The sequence below is a fragment of the Camellia sinensis genome, chromosome 15 (assembly GCF_055761805.1).
Source record: "Camellia sinensis isolate YWXY chromosome 15, ASM5576180v1, whole genome shotgun sequence".
Taxonomy (NCBI): domain Eukaryota; kingdom Viridiplantae; phylum Streptophyta; class Magnoliopsida; order Ericales; family Theaceae; genus Camellia; species Camellia sinensis.
Window position 1 is genome coordinate 71,650,004 of NC_138975.1, and position 17,384 is coordinate 71,667,387.

Here is a 17,384-nt window from a genome sequence, read left to right on the forward strand (position 1 = left end):
AAGTCTATCTTAGAGAAACAACGGGAACCCTTCAACTGGTCAAACAGGTCATCTATACGGGGCATAGGGTACTTATTCTTGACCGTAGTCCGATTCAACTTCCGGTAGTCTATACACAATCTCAAGGCACCATCTTTCTTTTTAGCAAAGAGGGCCGGTGCTCTCCACGGTGAAACACTAGGGCGAACAAAGCCCTTATCTAGCAATTCCTGGAGCTGAACTTTCAACTCAACCAACTCTGCTGGAGCAAAACGGCAAGGTGCCATAGAAATCGGCGTAAATCAATAGAGAACTCTATCTCTCGGTGAGGTGGCAAACTAACGAGATCCTCGGGAAAAACATCCGAATACTCACAAACCACCCTCGGTAAAACAATCTGGGTCTCACTACACTCACCACTCTCAAAGCTAGCAAGTAGACCACTAAGCTCACTCCGCCCTCGCGAATCATACCCCGGTGGCAAAACACTACCAACCCGGTCTCCCAAGAAATGGAACCACTCCCCGCTCAAGGTACATAATGTGACCCTCTGGCGGTAGCAATCGATAATAACCCGGTATGACGATAGCCAGTCCATACCCAAAATAACATCAAAACCCTTCATGGGCATGACAACAAAAGGAAAAGGAAGCCTATGGTCGGCGACCTCTATATCACAACCTCTAACACCTTGTTTCAAGATCAACTCACCACCAATAGGCGATACCACACAAATAGGAGATGCTAACTGTGCCAACTCAAATTCCAAAATAGATGCAAATGCAGCAGATACAAAAGAATGAGATGCACCCGTGTCAATCAACACACTAGCAACCGAGTTGCAAAATAGAAAAGTACCTCTCACTACTGATGGAGCCGGTACTAGATCCTGCGTGGTAACAGCATACACGCGCCCTGTAGGCCCTTGATCCACCTGCTCACCTCTAGGAGCAAAAGACTGCTGCACTGATTGGGATGACGAAGCTCCCGGATTGGCCCTCGAGGCCTGCACAGATTGAGCTGGCTGATAACTCTGCGTCTGCCTAGAACCAGACGCTCCTGAAGTAGCACTCAACTGTGGGCAATACCTCTTCAGGTGCCCAGGCTGACCACACTAATAGCAAGACAAAGTCTGGCCCCTGCCCTGACTCTGGCCCTGAGGTCTAGCTAAAGAAGAAGCAGCTCGCTGACCCCCTCCCTTCTGCGGGCAAACCGAAGACTTGTGACCCATCTGGCCACACGTAAAACAAGTCAAGCCTCCCTGACTACCTCTTCCAGAGCCCGTACTCGGCACTGGAAAGGTCGACCTAGCCACACCACCCTGAGACTGTTGAGGGTTAGAACCCCTCTGTCTCCTGCCGTCGCCCTAACCATCATGGCTCCTCTTGGAGCCTCTCTGCCCCTCATCCTCCTCCTGCATCATAATCTCCATATGAGCAGCTGCATCCACCAAACGTTTGTACTCTCGGATGAAAGATCCACCAACCCTCCGCTTGAGGCCTCGCCTCAACTTCCGCTCAAACTCAAAGCAACGGTGTTCCTCGGACGCCACTAGTTCAGGTGCAAACCTGGACAGACTAGTAAAAGTAGCCTCAAACTCGGCTACTGACAAGCCCTGCTGTCTAAGCTGGCAAAACTGCTCTCAGCTTCTCCCTAGCAGCTGCAGATAAAAATTTCTCCTGGAAAGCATTCACAAACGCCTCCCATGCACTACCAACACTGCCCTTCTCGTACTTCCACCATTGACCCGCATCTCCCTTCAGTTGGAAGGATGCCAAGGTCACCTTTAAAGCCCCGTCCTCAATGCCAAGCATCTCGAACGTCTTCTCCATCTGTTCCAACCACTCGTCAGCCTTAAGTGGCTCCTTTGGATCCCTAACAAACTCGTCCGGATTAGACCGGAAGAATTCCCTCTTCAAGAAAGAAGGTCCTGCCTCAGCAACCTGATTCTCAGCTCTGAGAATACCCAAAGCTCCCGCTATCTCTCGGGCCAAGGCGCCCATAGCCTGCTGACCCGCTGGCTCGGCCACGTTGGCCTGACCAACTCCCTCCTGCACTGCCGGAACGTCATCCAGTAGAGGTACCTCCTGCCTACCATGCCTGCCACGCCTACCACGCCCTCGTCCTGACATCCTAATAAAGGTAACCAAGACTATTAGCACATTCACAAATGTGCCGAAGCTATAACACTTGCATCTTAATGCATGGACAACTGTAATTCACTCCACGTAAGCACATAAACACATAAGCACTTACGAATTTCATTTCCAGATAATGATAGTCCCGAGGCGTTACTAGAGTTCCGGTTAGAAACAACATTGATCAAGTGCCTTTCCAACAAGACTCCCAAAAACCCAAGGATCCAATCAACATCCTAGAAACTACATTCCATACCCACATAGTCACATAAGCATGTTATCAATTAAGCATATAGCATATGACACTACATCTAAGTCTCTATCAAGCGAGACAAACCCATTGTGATCCTAATCGCTTCCCACGTACCCAAAGTATTTGAACCCGGTACGCTCTGATACTAAGTTGTAACTCCCTCAAAATAATAACATTAAACCCATCGATATAAACATGCATTTATCCATATAAGATCCACATTCTTCAATTCATCAGAGTATTTCTTTACAAAAGTATTACATGTTAACAACAAAAGCAAATGCCCTACGGGCTTACAGCTTTCCAAGTTAACACTTGGTTACAAGAAAAAGGAGTACTAACTCAATTACACATTAAGCCCTAGGCTTGGATTTACATGTAATACATCAAAAAGGAAATAAGACAACAAAAGTTTGTCCGCCTCTAGCCTCCCAAGCTATGTCCTTGGAGGTGGCATACTACCTGTACCTGAAAATAATGTCCCATAAAGGGTGAGCCAACGCCCAGAAGAGATATGCTAAACACAGTATGAGCAATAACTAAGACATTAGCAATTGATAAATGTTCAATTTTCATAAACCAATTCATAACCCATTTCCATCTCATGACCATTACGTTTATGTTTCATTTCAGTTTCCATTTCTTATCAATTTCACAATTTACATCAATGGCTCAGAACCTGGCCAACTACTTATATAAGACAGTGACTCATATTAAACGTTTCCCATTATCACAATAGATAAACATACAAGTTGTATCAACATCTCAACAGGTAAGCATACAAGCTGTACCCACATTTCAACAGATATGCATATTAGCTATATCAACACTTCCAATGACAAGCATATGAGTTGTATCAACACTTCCAATGAGAAGCATATGAGCTGTATCAACACATTATCTGACAAGCATATGAGCTGTATCAGTGGAGTCCATCCCCTATCTCCTCCCAAACAACATCTGGTTTAGAGGTCCATTCCCTATCTTCCCCTAAACCGTGGAGTACATCCCATATCTCCTCCCACACACACAATGCATATATACGCAAAGGTCATATACACAATCAATCAATCAATACATAACGTTAATGTATTCTGTCAACCGTCATACTCTATGACATATCCAATTGATTAGTTTTAGTTTGCCTAATCATCATGCATTGTCTACAACAATCAAAACTACCCTCCACCGGTAGCCCAAGCAATTATTTCTAAACAGATAATAATAGCTCCAACAGATAAAATATCAATGTTTTCAAAAGTGAGCGATTTATAAATCCAACTCCATCATTTCACAACATAATGAGCCAATTTCATTATTTCCAACTCAATTCCATAAGTCCACAAATTTTCCCAAATTAATTATACCAATTAATTCGTTCAACCAAATTAGGGTTTTCTACCCCATTTCTCAATATTGACCCAATGGTCTAAAAATCAACAACCAACATCAATAACTCCATTTGAAACCCAAAATACATATTATGAGCCCAAAATCACAAAACCCTCTTTAACACATTTTGAAACCCTAAGTCCCAAAATTTCCCAAATTCAACACTTTATCAAAACAACTAAAAATATAGGTTAAAGACTATATGAGTGAGTAGGAATCCCTACCTCAAAGATGACTCCCAACCAATAAGGTGAAGAAGACAAAAATGCTCCAACCCACGAATTTCTCGTATCAAAAGATAGCCCTCAACGATCAACAACTTTTTTGTAAAGGCCAAAGGTGAGGAAATCACTCCTACTAGATCAATACCTAGAGAGAAGCCAAGGTTTTAGAGAGAGGAGCTCTCAAAATGGGTTTTAGAAAAAGTAGGAGAGAGAAAGGAAAGTAAAAAGTGATTTAAAATCACCCAGCGGATAACTCATATACGCATGACCCGCTCGAGCGGAGAACACAACACTCCAGTGCCAAGAACAAAAATTTGGACACGCTCGAGCGCAATAAGGCCTGCTCGAGCGCCAAGACACAAGGATAAAGCACTTCCGCTCGAGCGCGAAAACCAGTCCGCTTGAGCGTAGATTTCCCCCTCCCAGAACTTATACCCAGAAAGTACTACCCGCTCGAACGCCAACAAACCCGCTCGAGCGCTACCGCTCGAGCGTAAACAAACCCGCTCGAGCGTAAAAATCACATCTGCAGAAGTTTTGCAGGAACACGAAATACTGGAGGTGTGCAATCCCCGCTCGAGCGCAAGACCCGCTCGAGCGGATCGCCTAAAAACTGGACAACAAGGAATTGAAACCAAGGACTAACCAACCTTTAACAACCCTGCTCAAAACATCCTAAAACTCAATCAAGTGGAATTAAAGGACGGCAATAAGATAGATACTACTACCAACTTCACGGAACCGAGTCCAGAATACAACAGAACAGTAAAGGGACAACCGGGATCGCTATAGTAACCTCTATTCTTTCTTGGCTTTTTCTTTGCTCTGAAAGTGGTTTCAAATTATTTGTTTGTTTAAGCATGAGATTGAGGTGTCATGTTTAATGGTTTAATCCCTTTGGGGGTTCATTGCCAATGGTATGATGTCTCTTTTATGTCTAATGCAACACTTGGTTTGAGCCCTCTTTCCATTAGAGGACTTAAATTCATTTGTGGACTTAATTGGTTAAAGAATTGAGAGGTAATTAAAATGGAATAATAAAATTGGTGAATAAAAAGGTGCAAGATAATAATTTGATATGGGTTTAATCGGACGTTAATTGAACCCTTGAGTCTTGAGTCGTTTCATACTCATTAGTGATGAAAACGGTTCAAGATTCAATATCAACTACTCCCTTTGATCACTCATGATAGGGAGGTGGTTTTGAGAGTCTTATTTTGTTACATTAATTGAAATTGCACACTTGGTTCATAAGTCATCATGCAATGAAATTGTATCCATTAGTGGTTGTGAATCAAACTTGCTACGCCTTTGAGCTGTTCAAATGATAAAGAGTGGTGAATTGTGCAAACAAACCCTTGAGAATACCATGTTCCTGCTTTGTTTGCTCTTTGTTGTAGCAGGAAAGTCCAGTCATCAGTGGCCGGCAGGCTACTATTGATGGCCGGCAGGCCACCATCAGTGGACTGCAGGCCATCTGCCAGCCACCAGTGCAAAATCTAGCAGTGTACTTTTGAAGAAGAATATAGTTGGTTCTAAGGTGGAAATCAATGCAAGTATTCTACTATGCAACAGAGGCATTAGGCAGTAGAAATAGTGGCTTTTTTGGGTGGAAAGTTCGTGCATGCATGAGCATTCCTCGTTTCCCGAGGCAGAGTAATTAGAATAGCTAGCTTAGCACCCTTTTCATGTTGTATTCATATAAATAATTAGTTCATTTTTATTTTTTGTAATAATTAGTTAGCTAGAATAGTTAATTAATTTGTTGTAATAATTAGTCAAGTAGTTTAGCTAAATTATTCATTTGGGTTTTAATAGTTACTTAATTAATTTAGCTTTAATTTGTTAGCTAGTTTGTTCATTCGGACCCTCCGACGTGAGGGTGCAATGTTGTAATAACGTTCTTCCAACCCCACGTCTTTCTACCTTTTATTTACCTGCTTATGTTGGTTAGTTTAGGGCATCATGTTTTGTTTAGCGCATCATGTTTTGTTTAGCATCTTTCATACCTTGCATCCACTTGTATTGCATGCACCGAGGCTTAGTTCATCATTCTAACTGCATTGTTAGTTCAATACTTCTTTGAATACGTGCTTAGACCGCATGCTATTTAATTGATTCATATGCTATGCTAGTAGCCGAGCTTATTTAGATTGCATATCGGATGTGTTGCATTAGTCATATTGCATAGTTAGGATTATGCATTGTTCTAACTCTTTCATCTTTTTGGCTTGGAGTACTAGGTGAGCCTTTACTCACTTTAGCATATCGTATGCGCGTGATTGTTGCCATGTCTAGCATGCTTGTCAAGAGGCTAAATGCTTAAGTGATAAATTGCCTGAATGCCTGTGGATAAAGGTTAATTGCTTGAATTGGAATAATTTGAGCAAATGTTTATATGCGATCACTTTTTCAAGTGATACATATTCAAAACTCTTTTAAAAAATAAACATGAATCGAAATGTTCAAATTCTTGCAATTTAGTCTATACTTGTATGTGTGCACATCACATAGTAATGCTAGCCTAATAAATCGAAATAAGAGTATATAATGTAAATAAGATTCATATCATGATCAGTAGAGACCGATTTTTGATCGGGCGAGCAGGGGGTGCTCAATTCATGACCTTCCCCCCTCGTACCTAACTTCCCAAGCCAATACAATCTTGGTGATGACGGACACGTGGCCTTTGGCACGAGTCATTGGTATCCTAAATTTCTCAAAAAATATTTAGGTGATGACTCTGTATCTGGCAAAACAGTCCATTTTTGGCATTTTTGATTCAAAATTGATTTTTCAAAAGATTTGTCGAATTGGGACTCTTGGGTGTTTATCTATTTCACATTGCACTTGTGAGATCAAATTCAGAACCTCGGGAGACCGATACTGTAGGGCTTATTCGTCTTCCGAGAGAGGGCACAAAAAAATCGAGCTACAGTTTGACATCCTTTTATAAATATGCATAGTTCACATTGATCTGTTGTGTCAAGTTAACAAAATTGGACATTAATATTTGATAAATCTACATTAATTAATTGTTTTTTAAATTTACAAATCTTTATAATTATAATTGATTGTGAACTTTGAAGATTTTGTATTTATCTTATTAATTATTAATATAGTATTTGATATTTTCAAATTTTTTGAGGGTGTGATTGCTGCCCTACACTTCCATGGATCCATTTTGGTTGGGTGCAAAAAAGAGAGAAATTTGGCTGAACCGAAAAAGAGATCAGGTTTAGTAGAGTAATTTCTTGGTAAATAAAAGGTAATTAAGTAAATTTATTCAAGGATTTTTTTTTTTTTTTTTTTTTTTTTTTTTTTTGCATGCACTTGTATTTCATTAAGTTCTATTATTATATTTTTAATTGATAAAGTTCCATAATATATCCTTATTTTGTGCAAGCACAAATTTAACAAAAATAGTTTACATACTTATATGGTAGCTATTATTTTTTGGGGGTAATTTCACATTAGTGGGAGTTTGAAAAAAAAATTTCAGCTTAGTAATAAGCTTTACAAATATTAAAAAATAAAATTATAAATTTTTTGACGAATTTGTAATTAACGTGTAATTTCCTCTTATTTTTTACGTTTCAAACTTTAAAATTCCGCTATTTTCGATATACAAATCTATTTTTGATAAAATTTATATTTTTAAAAATTCTATAAAATAAGATCTAAATTGAATATAAATTATAAAAAATAATAAAAACTTCACACTTTTTCAAATTTGAATATGTGATTTGAAATTTTAGTTTCTGCTGGAGTTTATAAAGTTATTTTCATGATGACTTTATCATCACAGCGGTTACAATGATGTGTCCTGCTGGAATAGGCAGCAACACTGCATGGTGAACAAATGTAGAAGAGCTGCATTAATAGCTAGTGATCTGCCATAAGCATCTCCGATGCACTAGGCATATAATAGTTGTTAGTTAAAATATCTAGTATGATTCACTTTTTTTAATTCCAATGCACTAGGCATATGATTAGGCATTTTGGCTCAACTCATATTCACTAGCTACATGTAGCTAGCCTTCAACGCTAGGCAAAATGTATAGCGATCCCGGGTTTACCCTTGTTGTACAGTGATCCGGACATGTGTCCGTGGATGTTGGATGTTGTTTATTATCTTGTTTGCATCCTTTTTACTTTGTATATTGAGTATGGGATGTGTTGGGCAGGTTTGTTACAGGTTGGTTGTGTTTGGGAGCCTAGTGTTGCTGCCCAGATTTTTGGTCCTTCGCTCGAGCGAGGAGTTTGTCGCTCGAGCGAGAGTAGTGTTGCCCCGGTTCTGGACCTGAGAGTTGTAGTTTCTGGCTCGAGCGAGCTTTTCGTGGCTCGAGCGGTCTGGGTTTTTCTTCGCTCGATCGAGAACTTCTTGGCTCGAGCGAGAGTTTTCTGTGTCTGGTCGCTCGAGCGACCAATCCTTCGCTCGAGCGAGAGTGTTTTATATCAGCGGACAGCAGCGTCTAAAACATCACTTTTTCACTTCTTTTCTTTGAGCAAACCCTTAATCCGGCACTCTCTCTCTCTAAACTTGCACTCTCTCTAAGGTTTGATCTCCCTAAGGTGTAAATCTAGCCTAGGGCCTTTGTTAAAAAGATAGAGGGCGTTGAGAGCTTCGATTTAATCTGAAAAAGTTTGGATTTGGAGCAAGTTGATCTTGGAGTCTTCATCTCCTTTTGGGCTAAAACTTCAAGGTAGGGATATCCTACTCCTCTCTATGGGTTTTGTCTTTAAATTTTGGTATTTTGAGATGTTGGGCTTGGTTTGGTAATTTTGTGAAAGTTTGGGGCTTTTGTGTAATTTTACAAAAGTTGGGGTTTTATTCATAATAAACCTAGATGCAGGTTTGGCATAGAAAAAATGGAATGATTGTTGAATCATTGATGAAAATGGAACCTAAGGGTTGAAATGGTAATTATGGAAAATGGCCTAATTACATTGTTTAATTAATTGGGATAATTAATTGATGAGAAATGAGGAAATGAAATGTTGATTGAATATCCATTTGTGCATTTATTTTCTGTTTTAGAAATAACTGCTTTGGGCTATCGGTGGAGGATAGTCGTGATTGTTGTAGACAATGTATGTTGATTAGGCAAACTGAAACTAATCAATGGAATGTGTTATGGAACTTGACAGTTGCTAGAATACATTAATTGTTTGTATTGTGTGATTGTATATAGAACCAATGTGTTTATATACGTTATGTGTAGAGGAGGAGATAGGGGATGTACTCCGCGGTTTAGGGGAAGATAGGGGATGTACCTCTAAACCGGATAGGTATTTGGAGGAGATAGGGGATGTACTCCGTAGACAGAGCTCATATGCTTGTCTAGAGAAGTGAAGATAGAGCTCATATGCTTATCTTTGTGAAGTGAAGTGTGGATACAGCTTGTATGCTTATCTGTGGATATTGTTGATATACATATCTGTTGTAGAGTGTGGATACAGCTAGTATGCTTATCTGTGGATATTGTTGATATACATATCTGTTGAGAATGTGGATATAGCTTTTATGCTTATCTGAATGTGAGATATAGTTTTTATACATATCTGTGGAAATGATGATAGAGCTAGCATGCTTATCTGTTGAAAAAGGGAAAATGAAAAGTAATTGGGACTTGTAAGTCGTTGACATAAATATGTAATTTATGTGATGGTATCAGTGTTGACCAACTATCAATTGCTAATGTTTTAGTCATTGTCCATGGTTGGTTTAGTGTATTTCTACTGGGCTGTGGCTCACCCTATATGGGAATATCATTTTCAGGTACAGGAAGCATGCCACCTCCAAGGACATAGTTGGGAGGCTAGTGGCGGGCATAGTTTTGTCGTTTTACTTTTGATGTATTACATGTAATTTCAAGCCAAGGGCTTAATGTGTAAACGAGTTAGGACTCTTTGTTGTAACCAAGTGTTAACTTGGAAAGCTGTAAGCCAGTAGGGCATTTTGTTATGAGGTTAACATGTAATACTTATGTCTTGGAATTCTAATGAATGAAAGGAATGCGGTTAGTTTATATGTAAATGCATGTCTTATCTGATGGGTTTAATGTTATTATTTCGAGGGCGTTACAACTTGGTATCAGAGCGTACCGGGTTCGAATACTTTGGGTACGTGGGAAGTGATTAGGATCACAATGGGTTTGTCTCGTTTGATAGAGACGTAGATGTAGTATCATATGCTATGTGCTTAAGTGATAACATGCTTATGTGACTATGTGGGTATGGGATTTAATTTCTAGGATGTTGATTGGATCCTTGAGTTCCTGGGAGTCTTGTTGGAAAGGCACTTGATCAATGCTATTTCTAACCGGAACTCTAGTAACGCCTTGGGACTATCATTATCCGGAAATGAAATTCGTAAGTGCTTATGTGTTTATGTGCTTATGTGGAGTGAATTACACTTGTCCATGCATTAGGACGTGAGTGTTTAGTTTCGGCACATTTATGAATGTGCTAACGTTCTGTGTTGCCTTTATTAGGATGTCAGGACGAGGAAGAGGTGCTAGGCGTGGTAGACCTGCGAGGCAGGAAGTACCGTTACAGGGTGAGATTCCGGCAATGCAGGAGGGAGTTGGGCAGGCCAATGTGGCCGAGCCAGTGGGTCAGCAGGCTATGGGTGCCTTGGCCAGAGAGATAGCAGGAGCTTTAGGTATTCTTAGAGTTGGGAATCAGGCAGCTGAGACAGGGCCTTCCTTCTTGAAGAGGGAGTTCTTCCGGTGTAATCCGGACGAGTTTATCGGGGATCCTAAAGAGCCGCTTAAGGCAGATGAATGGCTCGAACAGACAACGAAGACGTTTGAGATGCTTGGCATCGAGGACGGAGCACTGAAAGTGACCTTGGCATCCTTCCAATTGAAGGGAGATGCGGGTCAATGGTGGAAGTACGAGAAAGCTCGTGTTGGTGGTACTTGGGAGGCGTTTATAAATGCTTTTCAGGAGAGGTTTTTGTCTGCAGTAGCTAGGGAGAAGCTGAGGGATCAGTTTAGCCGGCTTAATCAGCAGGGCTTGTCAGTGGCCGAGTTTGAGGCTACCTTTACTAGTCTGTCTAGGTTTGCACCTGAACTGGTGGCGTCTGAGGAACGCCGTTGCAATGAGTTTGAGCGGAAGTTGAGGCGGGGCCTCAAGTTGAGAGTTGGTGGGTCTTATATTCGAGAGTATAGACACCTGGTAGATGCTGCAGCTCATATGGAGCTTATGATGCAGGAGGAGGATGAGAGTCAGAGAGGCTCCAAGAGGAGCCAGGATAGTCAGAGTGATGGTAGGAGGCAGAGGGGTTATAACCCTCAGCAGTCTCAGGGTGCAGTCTCTAGATCGACCTTTCCAGTGCCGAGTGTAGGCTCGGGGAGAGGCAGTCAGGGAGAATTCACTTGTTACAAGTGTGGCCAGCTGGGTCACAAGGTTTCTGTTTGCCCGCAGAAGGGTGGGGGTCAGAAAGCTGCTTCTTCTTCAGCTAGACCGCCGAGTCAGAGTTTGGGCAGGGGGCAGCTCTTGATTTGTTATCAGTGTGGACAACCTGGGCACATGAGGAGGTTTTGCCCACAGTTGAGTGCCACTTCGGGAGCGTCTGGTTCTAGGCAGACGCAGGGTTTTCAGCCAGCTCAGTCTGTGCAGGCCTCGAGGGCCAATCCGGGAGCTTCGTCATCCCAGTCTGTGCAACAGTCTTTTGCTCCGAGAGGTGAGCAGGTAGACCAGGGGCCTACGGGGCGCGTGTATGCTGTTACCGCGCAGGATTTAGTACCAGCTCCATCAGTAGTGAGAGGTACTTTTTTATTTTGCAACTCGGTTGCTAATGTGTTGATAGACACGGGTGCATCTCATTCTTTTGTATCTGCTGCATTTGCATCTGTTTTGGAATTGGAGTTAGCACAGTTAGCATCTCCTATTTGTGTGGTATCGCCTTTGGGCGGTGAGTTGATTCTGAAACAGGGTGTTAGAGGATGTGATATAGAGGTCGCCGATTATAGGCTTCCTTTTCCGTTTGTTGTCATGCCCATGAAGGGTTTTGATGTTATTTTGGGTATGGACTGGTTATCGTCATACCGGGCTGTTATTGATTGCTACCGCCAGAGGGTCACATTATGTACCTTGAGCGGGGAGTGGTTCCATTTCTTGGGAGACCGGGTTGGTAGTGTTTTGCCACCGGGGTATGATTCGCGAGGGCGAAGTGAGCTTAGTAGTCTACTTGCTAGCTTTGAGAGTGGTGAGAGTGGTGAGACCCAGCATGTATTGCCGAGGGTGGTTTGTGAGTATTCGGATGTCTTTCCCGAAGATCTTGTTAGTTTGCCACCTCACCGAGAGATAGAGTTCTCTATTGATTTAGTGCCTGGTACGGCACCGATTTCTATGGCACCTTACCGTTTTGCTCCAGCAGAGTTGGTTGAGTTGAAAGTTCAGCTCCAGGAATTGCTTGATAAGGGCTTTATTCGCCCTAGTGTTTCACCGTGGGGAGCACCGGCACTCTTTGTTAAAAAGAAAGATGGTGCCTTGAGATTGTGTATAGACTACCGGAAGTTGAATCGGGCTACGGTTAAGAATAAGTACCCTATGCCCCGTATAGATGATTTGTTTGACCAGTTGAAGGGTTCCCGTTGTTTCTCTAAGATAGACTTGAGATCGGGTTACCATCAGTTGAGGGTCAGGGAGGAAGATATTCCTAAGACGGCATTCCGTACGCGGTATGGCCATTACGAGTTTCTGGTGATGCCATTTGGGCTTACCAATGCACCGGCAGTTTTTATGGACTTGATGAACCGGATTTTCCGGGAGTTCTTAGACCGATTTGTGGTTGTCTTCGTGGACGATATTCTTATCTATTCGTCTTCAGAGGAGGAGCACGAGGCACACTTGAGAGTGGTGCTTGAGTTACTTAGAGCCCATAGGCTGTATGCCAAGTTTGGGAAGTGTGAGTTCTGGCTGGGGGAAGTCAAATTTTTAGGCCACGTGGTATCCGGGGAAGGGGTGTCTGTTGATACATCCAAGGTTGAGGCAGTGCAAGATTGGGCACAGCCTAAGAGTGTGTTTGAGATCCGCAGTTTTCTGGGATTAGCTGGGTATTACCGTCGGTTTGTGAAAGATTTCTCCAGGTTAGCGTCACCGTTGACTAGACTGACTCGGAAGGGAGTCAAGTTTGTGTGGAGTGAGACTTGTGAAAAGTCGTTCCAAGAGCTGAAAGTTAGATTGACCACCGCTCCGGTGTTGATTATTCCGGAGAGAGGGTTGGGTTATGCGGTTTATTGTGATGCCTCACGAGAGGGTTTGGGTTGTGTGTTGATGCAAGAGGGGAAAGTGGTAGCTTATGGTTCACGTCAGTTGAAAATACACGAGAAGAATTACCCTACTCACGACCTAGAGTTAGCAGCAGTGATCTTTGCCTTGAAAATCTGGAGGCACTACCTTTATGGTGAGAGGTTCGAGGTATTCTCGGATCATAAGAGTTTGAAGTATCTGTTTACACAGAGAGACTTGAATCTGAGGCAGAGGAGGTGGATGGAATTCATCGAGGATTATGATTTTGAGTTGCATTATCATCCGGGAAAGGCCAATGTTGTGGCCGATGCCCTTAGTAGGAAAACCATTAGTGATGTAGTTTGTATAGCCATCCGGGAATGGGAGATGTTGGGAGCACTTGGCGAGTTTGATTTGCTACTGGGCGAATCTGTCGAGGCTGCGGCCTTGTTTTCTGTTGTAGCGCAGCCTACACTTGTGATTAGAGTGTTAGAGGCACAGAGAGGTGACCTTGAGGTAGAATCCCTCCGAGAGAAGATCTCCAGTGGGAAAGTTGAGAAGGGTTTGACGGTGTATCCCGACCTGAGTGTGAGATACCGAAACCGTTTGTTTGTACCGGAGTCTTGCCGAGAGGAAGTACTCCGAGAGTTTCACCATTCGCGCCTTGCGGTGCATCCGGGAGGTACTAAGATGTATCAGGATTTGGGTCGCCAGTTTTGGTGGCGGGGTATGAAGAGAGATGTGGCTGTTTTCGTATCGAAATGCCTTACTTGCCAGCAAGTGAAGGCCGAGCATCAGAGGCCAGCGGGTTTGTTGCAACCCTTGCCTATTGCCGAGTGAAAGTGGGAGCATGTCACTATGGACTTCGTTGTAGGTCTTCCGAGGACTCAGCGGGGTAGTGATGCTATTTGGGTGGTTGTAGACCGGTTGACTAAGTCGGCGCACTTTATTCCTATGCGCGTGAGAGATTCGGTAGATCATCTTGCCGACTTGTATATTCGGGACGTAGTGAGATTGCACGGGGTCCCAGTGACGATTGTCTCAGATAGAGATCCTCGTTTTACTGCTAGGTTGTGGCAGAGTTTGCAGAGTGCACTGGGCACTAAGTTGACCTTTAGTACGGCTTATCATCCTCAGACTGACGGGCAGTCCGAGCGTACTATTCAGATCCTCGAGGATATGCTTCGGGGTTGTGTCCTGGACTTCAGTGGGACGTGGGAGAGGCACTTGCCATTGGTAGAGTTTGCCTACAACAACAGTTTTCAGTCTAGCATCGGTATGGCACCGTTTGAGGCCTTGTATGGCCGACCGTGTAGGTCTCCAGTTTGTTGGGCCGAGGTGGGTGATGCACCTTTATTGGGTCCGGAGTTGGTTAGGGAGACGACGGAGAAAGTTGAGCTTATCCGTAGGAGGCTTGTTACAGCCCAGAGTCGACAAAAGAGTTATGCCGACCGTAGGAGGAGGCCTTTGGCGTTTGAGGTAGGTGATCATGTCTTTCTGAAGATATCACCTAGGCGAGGCTTGATGAGGTTTGGGAAGAGTGGAAAGTTATCCCCTCGGTTTATTGGTCCTTTTGAGATCCTTGAGAGGATAGGTGAGGTTGCTTATCGGTTAGCCTTACCGCCGCAGTTGTCCGGAGTACATGACGTGTTTCATGTGAGTATGCTTCGGAAGTATGAGCCAGATCCATCACATGTGCTGGATTGGACTGATTTAGAGGTAGATGAGGATGCCTCGTATGAGGAGAGACCGGTTCGGGTCTTGGATAGGCGGGATCAGGTCCTGCGTGGCAAGACCATTCCTTTGGTGAAAGTCTTGTGGAAACATCACGGAGTGGAGGAAGCCACTTGGGAACGTGAGTTGGAAGTCCGAGAGAAATATCCGGACTTGTTTATTGATATGTAATTTTGTATTTAAATTTTACATTTTGTTGAACTTAAGAGCTTTTATATATGTCTTAAGTTGTGAAACATTGAAAATGTTTTAGTTATTGGAAGTATGTTTTGGAACTTGCCTCATATGGAAGTTGAATGTAACATTATAGGTGTTAAGTATATTGTTGACATTGGAAAGTTAGTGCATAATGTTGATGCATGTTGATAATACATATGTTGTTTACATATTGTGATATGTCTCTTGTTAAAGGGATGGGATGACCGGTAATGGGTCGAATTGTTGAATGTTAAATTGTAACATTGTTTAAAATGGAGGAAAACCTGTTTTTGAAAACTTGTGCTTAATTTCGGGGGCGAAATTCTTTAAGGGGGGGAGGTTATAGCGATCCCGGGTTTACCCTTGTTGTACAGTGATCCGGACATGTGTCCGTGGATGTTGGATGTTGTTTATTATCTTGTTTGCATCCTTTTTACTTTGTATATTGAGTATGGGATGTGTTGGGCAGGTTTGTTACAGGTTGGTTGTGTTTGGGAGCCTAGTGTTGCTGCCCAGATTTTTGGTCCTTCGCTCGAGCGAGGAGTTTGTCGCTCGAGCGAGAGTAGTGTTGCCCCGGTTCTGGACCTGAGAGTTGTAGTTTCTGGCTCGAGCGAGCTTTTCGTGGCTCGAGCGGTCTGGGTTTTTCTTCGCTCGATCGAGAACTTCTTGGCTCGAGCGAGAGTTTTCTGTGTCTGGTCGCTCGAGCGACCAATCCTTCGCTCGAGCGAGAGTGTTTTATATCAGCGGACAGCAGCGTCTAAAACATCACTTTTTCACTTCTTTTCTTTGAGCAAACCCTTAATCCGGCACTCTCTCTCTCTAAACTTGCACTCTCTCTAAGGTTTGATCTCCCTAAGGTGTAAATCTAGCCTAGGGCCTTTGTTAAAAAGATAGAGGGCGTTGAGAGCTTCGATTTAATCTGAAAAAGTTTGGATTTGGAGCAAGTTGATCTTGGAGTCTTCATCTCCTTTTGGGCTAAAACTTCAAGGTAGGGATATCCTACTCCTCTCTATGGGTTTTGTCTTTAAATTTTGGTATTTTGAGATGTTGGGCTTGGTTTGGTAATTTTGTGAAAGTTTGGGGCTTTTGTGTAATTTTACAAAAGTTGGGGTTTTATTCATAATAAACCTAGATGCAGGTTTGGCATAGAAAAAATGGAATGATTGTTGAATCATTGATGAAAATGGAACCTAAGGGTTGAAATGGTAATTATGGAAAATGGCCTAATTACATTGTTTAATTAATTGGGATAATTAATTGATGAGAAATGAGGAAATGAAATGTTGATTGAATATCCATTTGTGCATTTATTTTCTGTTTTAGAAATAACTGCTTTGGGCTATCGGTGGAGGATAGTCGTGATTGTTGTAGACAATGTATGTTGATTAGGCAAACTGAAACTAATCAATGGAATGTGTTATGGAACTTGACAGTTGCTAGAATACATTAATTGTTTGTATTGTGTGATTGTATATAGAACCAATGTGTTTATATACGTTATGTGTAGAGGAGGAGATAGGGGATGTACTCCGCGGTTTAGGGGAAGATAGGGGATGTACCTCTAAACCGGATAGGTATTTGGAGGAGATAGGGGATGTACTCCGTAGACAGAGCTCATATGCTTGTCTAGAGAAGTGAAGATAGAGCTCATATGCTTATCTTTGTGAAGTGAAGTGTGGATACAGCTTGTATGCTTATCTGTGGATATTGTTGATATACATATCTGTTGTAGAGTGTGGATACAGCTAGTATGCTTATCTGTGGATATTGTTGATATACATATCTGTTGAGAATGTGGATATAGCTTTTATGCTTATCTGAATGTGAGATATAGTTTTTATACATATCTGTGGAAATGATGATAGAGCTAGCATGCTTATCTGTTGAAAAAGGGAAAATGAAAAGTAATTGGGACTTGTAAGTCGTTGACATAAATATGTAATTTATGTGATGGTATCAGTGTTGACCAACTATCAATTGCTAATGTTTTAGTCATTGTCCATGGTTGGTTTAGTGTATTTCTACTGGGCTGTGGCTCACCCTATATGGGAATATCATTTTCAGGTACAGGAAGCATGCCACCTCCAAGGACATAGTTGGGAGGCTAGTGGCGGGCATAGTTTTGTCGTTTTACTTTTGATGTATTACATGTAATTTCAAGCCAAGGGCTTAATGTGTAAACGAGTTAGGACTCTTTGTTGTAACCAAGTGTTAACTTGGAAA